Source organism: Carlito syrichta, unplaced genomic scaffold, assembly GCF_000164805.1.
Source record: "Carlito syrichta isolate Samal-C Ts95f unplaced genomic scaffold, Tarsius_syrichta-2.0.1 Scaffold309855, whole genome shotgun sequence".
Classification (NCBI taxonomy): domain Eukaryota; kingdom Metazoa; phylum Chordata; class Mammalia; order Primates; family Tarsiidae; genus Carlito; species Carlito syrichta.
Window position 1 is genome coordinate 179,824 of NW_007253951.1, and position 10,630 is coordinate 190,453.

Here is a 10,630-nt window from a genome sequence, read left to right on the forward strand (position 1 = left end):
ATTTATGAGTGCATCTGCCCACATTCTCAAAGGGAAATGTTTTGCCAGTGTGGAAGATGTGAAACAAACAAACAAACAAAATGGCAGAAACACTCAAAGACATCAAAATTGACAAGTTCAAAAACTGTTTTGAACAGTGGAAAAAGTTTCTTGATAGGTGTATTGCATCAGAGTATCTTGAGGTGACTAGATATGTAAGAATACACAATTTTTTATAAATATCAGAGCTTTTTGGGGGGGGATCCCTTCTCATATAATATATACAGAGGGTGCCAAAAAATGTGTACACATTTTAAGGAAAAAAACTGTATCAAAGTTGCAACACTCAATAAGATAAATATAAGTCATGTTGGACTTCTGTAGTTACAAGAGGTGCTCACAATGGCTACCATCAACATTCAGACACTTCTGATTATGGTAAAGATCTCTTAAAATGTTTATACATTTTTTGGCACCCCTGGTATATAGTATATACATATATGATATAGTCATATATTGGCAAGCTTCTCTGAAGGTCTGCACTATATCCTTTCTATGAATCCATCCACAGCACCTAGTATGTACATAATTACAAGAATGGGTTCTGCTTCATGTGATGGTCATTTGCCTGGTTGTTCTGAGATTTATTTCCATCCTTCCCTAGTTTTCCCTGTTATCTCAAGGTCTACATTTCCCAGAGTCCTTTGACAAGTGGCTTCTGAGTACATGTGGCAAATGGAAGCTTTGCTGAACTACTTGAGGATGGGAGAATAGAAGTTAAGGTATTTCTCCCTCTTTCTCTGCTTCAGTGGCATCTGTGGTAGTATCTGTTTCCTACATAACACCATCTCCCTTGGGATAGTCCTATGTATTTCTGGATCTCATAATACTGCCACTGAGAGGTTCTAGCTCCTACTAGATGTCTCATTTTCTAAATTCTGGTAACACTAAGTCCTCCTGTCCACTCTCTTAGCTCAAATGGTAGTAGCAGCTTCCTGCTTTTGCTAATTTTAGATTGCCTCAATATTTTATTCAGCTTTCTAGATCTTCCAGTACCTGCGTAACAAGTCCCCTGCATTAAATCTCTCCTGTATGCTATACTCAGAGTGATTTCTGGTTTTCTGAGTGGTTCCTTACTAATACAGCTCTTGGTACCAGGAATGGTCCCAGGGAACTTATATCCAACATGGAACACTCAGACTGTGTTGTGTTGTCATCTGTTTGACTTTGAATGCAGTGATCATCTCCCTACAGGCAATAAATGGGATAAAAGTAATTTGTGGCATGTAGCAGTATAATAATTATTTACACTATAAGCTGTGGTTTCTTGAGACATAGCAGGAGGTGAAAGTAAGGCTTTGGTCAAGTAACTGTTGCATTTGACCATTGTAATAATTATGATTAACAAGGATTATTACATATGATGGATACTTCTGACTGCTCTGATGAGCGTACATAAAGAAAAAGATAAACCCAAGGCCTTAAATTTTTAACCTCAGTCAAGCCATGTAGTCACATTTCATAGTTTTGTAGCTATAAGACAGATATGGCTGAGAATTAGGTCCAAGGCTTGAAAATACAGCTTGCGAAGTTGCAACATCATTTAAATGTGTAATTCTATCAGGCATTTTATGTCAAGGTAAAGGCTGAGGGTGGAAAGGAGTGGTATACTGACATTTTGAATGGTGACATTTGGGCAGACAGAGATGAGGCTGTGAACTCTGCAATCCCTAACTCCCTGAACCTTCCTCACTGGCAAATGCAGCCTTCTCTTTGTCAATTATTAAAATCTAACACTCCAACAAGGCAACTAGCCTTCACTTGCATAAAAACCTTTACATGACTTCACCCGTGGCCGCTGCCCTATAAGAGCGAGCTTATTCTCCCAGAACCCATTCAAACCACCTATCACTGTCTCTACTCTCATAGCAAGTGTCTGAACCCAACATAAGTCAGATGGAAAAATGCATAATCTATTGCAGTATGAGATAGCAAATACACCAAAAGACCTGCAAAACTTTGTCAATTTATATTAAAAGAAATCTAGGGAACATGCATGGGAATATATTCTAAGACTATTATAAAAGACTACGAAATAAAGATTGGATCAGGTTGAATTTATTGAAATAGGTATACATACCTGGATTCAGGATTTAAAGTGTTGGCTCAAGCATGAAGGAGTGGTATCAACTGCCTGCTAGGTTAGTAGGATAAGGCTAGAAAGGTGTGAAGTAATGATGGCAGAACTTGCTTGGCACGCTGAAGAACGGTGCTGTCAAAGTGTGAGTCACATACATAATTTAAAATTTTTGAGGACCCACATTTCAACATATTTTTAACAAATTACTCTCACAAGTACCCAGTAGCTACATGAGGCTAGTTGTTTCTGCGATGGATAGCGCAGCACAGGCAAAGGAGAATCATAGAAAAATTTAGAATACATGCCTAATGTGCAAACTGACTAGTAAGCCCCACCAGTCATGCCCTTGCTTCCAAGGGTCCAGAAGACACTATTTTCACCAATTGTTAAGAATGTATTGGTGAGGGCAGCATGTCTGTATAAAGAATAGTTGCATCCTATTATGTTGCAGCATTAGGTTGTGGTTGTGTCATAGTTTAAATGGCGAGAAGTGTGAGCCCAGATGCTGAGTAGCGAAAACAGCAGTGTGTGCTAATTGCTTGCTCTTGCACACTCCCCAGTGATCCTCTATTCTGAATGTGTCAAGGAAACAACACTTTCAGGCTTTACCCATCACTTATGGTTAGGACCAGCCAGTGGGAGACAGGGCAGAAAACTGCAAGAGGGGAGGAAAAGCCAGGGAGTTTCTCCTTTTCTCTTACTGCTTCAGGTAGCATTCCCAGCAGAGTCCTGAGTCTTCTCTGTGACCCCAGGCACCAAAAGACAGCCCTCCACTGCGATACCATCTACTATGGGCAGCCCCCACCATGCTTCTAGCTCCCAATAAACAAACCCAGTTTCTTGGATCTGTTAACTCCACTTCTTCCTGCTATCTAGTGTTTTAAATGTTGTAGTGGCTTTTGGATGTTGCTGATCTCTGGCTTGCCTCACCATCTACTGTTTGACTTCATCTTTCCCTCATCCATTTAACTGTTTATCTTGATTAAAATAAAGCAGCTTGTTTTTCCAGCTGATCCTTGTCTAGTGAAATCTCTTATTGTAGATGTTTCCAAATCTAATCCATATGAAGATCCACATAAATTGATCTACACTAACCTTTTAAGTAAGACCTACATTTTTTTTCGATAGGTTTTACACTTTTAAGTATTCAGCATATACTTATGATACACACACATGCAACATTTATTTTATATGCCAATTATTGCAGTTTCCCACAGCAAGATTTTTCTATAATCCAGGAGCACTAGTATGATTACCTGCCTTGTGAAACTTGTTCCTCCTGGTTACAAGATGGACACCCCAGGAAATAGATTTTGAGACAGAAATTGGCATTTAGGAAGTTTTTATGAGAGTGCTCAGGATCAAACTTGGGAACTGAAAAAAGCAATGCAGTCACAACAAAACCCTTAGCTATTTGCCAGGGAGTTCTGGACCTGGCAAGTCCCATCAGGATTGCCGCACATTGATTTACAGAGGCTAAGCCTCAATAACCCCACCTTCACCAGTCACTGGCTACAGACAGCACTCCACCCCTTCAGTGCAGCAGGACTTGAGCAAAGGCAGTGCTTTGTCCTTAAGGAGGATCCCAGCAGATGAGAGAATAAGTGCATGAGACTTGAAGAAAGGGAATCAGGATAGTACAACAGTTTCATCTTGGGCCCCTCAGAGCCACTTGCTTTGTATACTGTATTCTGAAAGCATCTCTCCACAGCCCCCCCCCCCCCCCCCCCCAGCCCCCACAACCACCATACCTGTAAGGGAAAGGCTAGTGAGACAATCTGTAGTCTCTTCTGTTGTAGCTGTTCTGGGTCTACATTGATATTCATCATCTCAATCTTCCATCACCCACTCACCCACAGCTTCCTCCTCTCTTCCTCAGCTAGCACCTCTGCTAGTCTTGTTGGTTGGTCTAGTTGAGCAACCAAAAATCCAGTTACTGTGCTCTCTCCAAGTCATGATTCTTGCAATTGTCAATTTAATAGCAAAATAGGGCAGGGGAGTCCTTGCCCAAGAAAGAACACATGGGCAACCAAGGGTTGTACATGTGTACTCCCGAGTGGCAGATATATTCCTCCCTGTTCCCACTGTATAACAGCAGCTGAACTTCTAACACCATAGGTCTACAGGGCTCCTTGGCCACTTGCACTACAGTCTAAACATACTGCAGAGTCCTTTTCACCACCAACTCATGCCCAAGATCACACAGCTATCGTGCTACCAACCTTTCCGGGCTATGGTTTCCTCATCTGAAAACTTAAGAGAATTATAGTACATATTTTATTTTATTGTAGATACATTAATATATCTGAAGCATTTAAGCAGTTCCTGGCACATAAGCCCTATAATAATTAAGTTCTATTTTTATGTTAATTTACATATTTGCCATGATCTATAAACAAGGAATAAGAGTATATATAATATGTTTAGGAAGCATGGAACTATGCTTAAATTTATTTTAATAAGAACTTTATCAGTTGCATCTGCAATTTTAAGAATATTTCTTTGACTTGCTTCAAATGCAATCCAAAATCCTTCACCGTGTCATATGTGAAGAAAAGTTAAACTTGAATATGCAAGGAAGTTAACACCCAGGTAAGTGACCTTTGACCAATGGAGTATAAGAGCCATTGAACAAATGTTCTCCTCTTCCACTCCTCCGGTGGACATTCTTAGGTGCATTTTACAAGCCTCAGAAAGTTCCTGGTAGGATCAAGCCTCAGTTGCCCACAGAGGTGATCAGTCCAATAACTCACTGCTAAATTGGCTTTTCTTCCTTTCCTATTTGACTCTTTACAGTCTCCACTCTTATTTCAGAAGATCACATCCCAAAATAAACTACCTGCAAGGAAGATCTCTCGGGCTCTGTCCCTAGGGGAATGAAGCTAAGACAGTACCAGAAGAAGGCAAAGAAAGCAAAGGCTCAAGATGGAATTCTGGACCTGGATCACTCTGTAGTCACCCCATTGCTGGTTGGTGACCCCGGTATGCTTTCCCAAGTAGCAGATTTGAAACGCACATGGAAAGGAAGAACTGGTTCATGTGGGGAAGCAGTATCACTTAAACTGTATGGGGCATACATAAGCATAAGGACTGTGGGGTTATCTGGTTTTCAAAACTGGTTTTAGACACCTTGAAAAAACAAAAGACTCAGATTAGGCAACTATAACTCAAGGCATCCAAGGCAGTGCTTACAAACCATTAGTTCAGCAGCCATGGGGCAAACATACTAAAGATCAGGTTCAGGATTTGCCCAACGGTAGCAGAGCCACAAAGAATATAGTCATAGTGTTTGAGGTTGCACATTCAGAGTGAAACCCTAAAGTCTTGGATGGGGATATTTGGATAGAAAAGCTAGAGAAGCTTGAATCCCAAGATATCCTCAGCTCTCAGGGTCTTGACCTTTGCTGGAGAAAACAAACTGCCCTTTGCCTACATGACCAACAAAGTTTTCACATGTAGCAGGTGTCTCACAAGATGTCTGTCTTCCTTTAGATCCATGCCTATCTTCCCTCATTGACTCAAAGCCAATAACTATCATCATATCACAGTACAGCCTGAACAGAGGAATACCTATACAAGAAGAAAACAGCATACGCACCCAATAATTCTAAGATCTGGGCTAACATTATGACTAGGAACTGGAAAAAACACATGGAGGTGGATCTTCAAAGTGTGGACCAGGGTACTTGAGTAAGCCTGCATTTATTGGCATGATGGCCCTCTTCAGTGGACAATCAAGAAGTCCTGGAGGCAGTCCTAATATATTGCCAGCATGTCTCCCTAGAACTCGGTGTTGCAGTTTATGTTCCCTGGGAAGCAGACTCTGAGATGGAGATTGGCGTTCAGGAAAGTTATCAGTGAGTGCTCTCAGAATCAAACCCTGTGAAAGCGAAGGAAAGGAATTGGGATCAAGCTGAGGAGGACAAAGCAGCCTTAATCTGAAAAAGCTCTTCAGAGTTGCTGAGGTGGGCTAAGACTCAGACTTCATACTGACACATGCCTGGGCACTGGATGTATACATAGCCTCTCCCCAAGGAGGAGTCATTTTGGGTTCATGATGCTGGTATACAAGCATAGACTCATCATACTGGCATGAGAAGGCAGGGCTGCTGCTGTACAATGAGTCAAAAAGGAGTATGTATGGAACTGGAGACTCACTGGGTATCTCGTTTCTTTCATGCCCATGAAGCAACTGTGACCCAACAAGTGTAAAATATCTTGGCAGAATGAAGGTCTGGACACCCAACCTCAGAGAAGCAACCTACTTCCTGCCACAACCAAGAAGGCTATGATAAAACAGATTTGACCTTGGACCCAAACAAATCTCAGTGGTGCAAGGGATAGCAGTAGCAGACTCCGCTTGTGTTCCACCTCACACCTCTCAGCTCACTTCCTTATTCTCACCATTGCCTTGGCAACCAGATGCACACAGGTGTAACTTGATGCACTGCCTGAGCCACAGCAAATGTTTTCCACTTCCTGTACCAAAAATCCCCCATTATCCTCTATCACTATATGGGACACCTGCAGGAATATGATAAGTGAGTTTAATATATGCACACAGATGGGAAAATGAATTAACACCCAAAGAGTAATCCTTGCCTCATCCCATCCCTCATGAAGACAATTTTCAGGAGCATTCTTTTCAGCTTCTCAGAGGGTTCTTGGCATGTTTATGCCCCAGTTGCCCACAGAAGTGATCAGCTTAATAATGTACCCTTGAGTTGACTTTCCTTCCTTCCTATTTCATTCTTACCAGTCTCCCATTTTTTCCTGGGACCACTTACCCAAATAAACTACCTCCATGCAAGCTACTAGCCTTGATCTCTGCTTTTGAGAGAACCTTACGAAATCTGGTTTATCTCTACTTTGCCAATGAGAGTACATTTTGCCCAAAGTCACAAGGTGTAATGCAAGGATACTTCGTGAATGTCTTCAATGACCTATCTCAGGAGTTATCTTAACAAGGCAGCTATGTTGAAATCTGGATAACTCCAAGATCCACTTCACAGCTGAGTGATTCTACTTTTGGAGGACTTCCTGAAGGTTGGCCAACATGAAGGCCTCTGTGAAAACAAAGTACTCAAGGTCAGTGACAGGCTCATATTGGCTCCTTCATAAAAACAAGTCAGTAGGCTCTGAGCTTTCAGTCTAGAGATTTCTGTCAGTGTTGGCAATCTGTTCCAAAATAATCTGTCATTGTCTTTCCTAAGCACTTATTAAACTGCACCAGGTGCATTTTTTAAAAGAATGTTTTCAATCACACATCTTAAAATCATTTTTAGATAAATATCCCTAAACATAGTTTGCAAAATCCCTCATTATTTCACCCTGTGCCTTCGCTTTCCTCCTCTCCCCCTTTCCAAGATTCTAAGATTTAAGATATCTTTACTCTGACTGAAACACTTCAATATCCTCTCTTGCATCATAAGGAAATGAATATTTGGAATGTGAATTCTTAGATGACGGGCATTATCATTAAGATGCTTTCATCTTAACATTCCCACAGTACCTTATTCATAGAAGATACCTGAAAATTGAATGGATTTACTCAATGCCTTGGCAGGTTCAGTTGTTGAATTTGGTCAATATTAGTAACTCAGGCCTGTCTGAAAATTGGTTAATCAGTCAGAACGGACTAAATTATGCCCTAATAACAAATCTTAATTGTACTGAGATTTAGCTGTTGTTTCTCACACTACATGTCCAAAGATCAACAGGAGAATTCTGTTCATCAAAGTTACTTAAGGATCTAGGATGAGAAGTTCCATCTCAACACGTTTCCATGATTGCCAAGGCAAGAAAAGAAGTATGGCAAATTACACAATGGCCCTTAAAGTTCCACTCAGAAGTGACATACGTCCCTTTACTCAGACTACTTCAGACAAAGCAAGTTATATAACTAGCTTCAGAAACTATTCTAAACAAAGTACTTGCTTAAGTAGAAATGTAATTTTCACTAGAAAAAAAATGCTGGATGAATTTATTACATATTTTGCCTGAATTATCTTGGGCTCCTTACTTCACTTTACAAGAGATGGTACCAACCTAAAAGTAGAGACTTATACTGCACAAATAAAGAGTCAAAAACCAAGACAAAGATATGCAGTTGCAAAATGGCCATTTATTGCCTACAGGGGAAGGAAAGGGAGGGAGAGAGGGAAAGTACACAGGTGCAAGGAAACAAGCATATATTTAGCCCTATACATCATGTGTGAGCAGTAACCAATCTTCAAAATGGAAAAAAATATTTTGTCATCTGACATGGTAGTTAAGGTTCTTAAGCACCTCCCTTCTGAGCTGCCACAAGATTTAAAAGGCAGGACTGCTTTGTTTAGTCATTGTTCATATTAGTGAAAAAATACTATCTCCCAACTGTGTCCTTTTTGCACACACACTTTGTACAGTGTCTATTGTGAAAAACATCTCAGTTGAGCAATTTGGTCAAGATTCAGACCTCATCAACTGTTTAACTGTAATAAATAGAAAAATAAAGCAGCTGGTGATTTTGTCAAAAAGAATGTGTTCAATAAGAGCAGAACCACTTTTTCCAGGGATGACAGAGTGTTAAATGGTTAGAATACCACAGAATCAGTCTATTAAACGTTAAACACTAGCAAGCTACAATTACATGACACTTCATTAAATCTTCTAATAAAAAAAAAAAGATAACCTTAGATTTTCAACTGATTTTTGGAACACAATAACAAGCTGATTTAGTGCTTGATTTTTTCTTAGAATAAAAGCAAAGTAAATACACAACCTAAAACAGCAGAATGTTTTGGAAAAGTATTAATAGAAACTACCAAGTATTCAGGGAAAAAATTACTAAAACACCTTGCTTGGTTTTAAAATCATGTGCTTTGCTTTCTGACCATCAGAATTAAATAGTTACAAAAACACTGTATAGGCCACACCATGACTCAAATGTATGCAAAACAATGATTTTTTTTTAAACAAAATGCCACGTAATGAAAATAAATGAACTCTTCAATTGAGTGGAAGAGTAGATTGTCCCATGGACAATTAGTTGGCACTTGTTATATGGTTGAAAAGAAAAATTACAATAGAAGTAAATTAATCCCTGGTGAATTTGACCAACACTCTGGCCCTTTTAGAGAGAAAAGGTACATACACATTTCCTAAAAAACCAAACCAAAACAAAAAAACCTCCATACTTTCCCACTCCACCAGAGACAACAAAGTCAAAGATAAAACGTTCATCTTCCTCATAATATTCCAAGTGCTTCTATTGAACTCTGTACCTCCGCTTCTCCCAGATGAAAGAATTGTTTGCATTTGGACAACTGTACGAATGCCCATAGTGCACTTCTCAGTGCTGCTGGTGTTTAAGAAATTTGCCACTCGTAATCCTGAACAATTCTAGATCCAGTGTGCAGTAACACAGCCATCCAAATTCCTCCCCGCTTCCAAAAGTTGGCAGAGCACCGCTCAGGAATTTCACAGGTAAGGGAATATATTTTTAGCAAGTTAAGCACAGAGAAAGGACATTACAATTTCTGAATAAATACAAACCCAGATATTGCATCACTTACTGCATCAATATTGAAACAAGTAGCAGGATACTAAGTTTGTTCAGTAGGAAGCAAAGCCATTGTTGGACACATCAACACTGAGCCAATTTTTTGATTTCAGATAACTACAAGCAAATTAAATGTGGTACATATAACAACTGATAGCTTAAAAGAAAATACATCAGTAATTTAAAATTAACACAAAACTGAAATGAGCAAGAAAGGACCATTTCTGAGAGAGCTACCATGATTCTTATGCTTTAGAGTTAAAAGTGAGAGACAAACAGGGAAATTATCTAAATTCTGGGAGACTGTTCAAACAAAAATAACTAGTAATAGACACGGAACTATGCCTTCTGAAAGATTTTGACAGCTGAATATACCATGCTACCATGCCAAAAGAGTCATATCACTTGGCATTTGTATACCCTTTTCATAGTGTGATTTATTTGTTAACGCACTTATTTCAATTCAGTGCTACTCAGTTCATACAATGTGCCATTAAAAAGTAACATTTAATAGACAGAAACGTTCTCATTTCATATGCTTGAGTGAAAGCTATTTTACTTAAAAATATCCCATTACTTCAATGTCATGTTTGTTGAAGAACTCAACATGCTTATTTTCCTTTGGTTCCAAGAATAACCCAAGTCTAACCAAATGTATGCCAAAAGAAACTACTAACTAGGTTAATAAAGCTTGATGTTTTCCTAGTATCTCCCTACATCTTGTTCTAGGACTTGTGATTTAATGAATAAATTTACATTAAAAAGGTATTTGGTTAAAACAAGAAGTATGCATGCTCTTCCTTACTACCTTTCTGAAAAGAATTATTTTGTTTTTTATTTTCATTCTGTGAATCTTGTTCAAAACATCCTGCAATATAGATGTAAGGGCTTTCTTTTTTCTTTTTACCCTTCAGTTTTTAGGTGATATTTATAACGATGCGCATATCATTCTATAAAATGAAAGATGT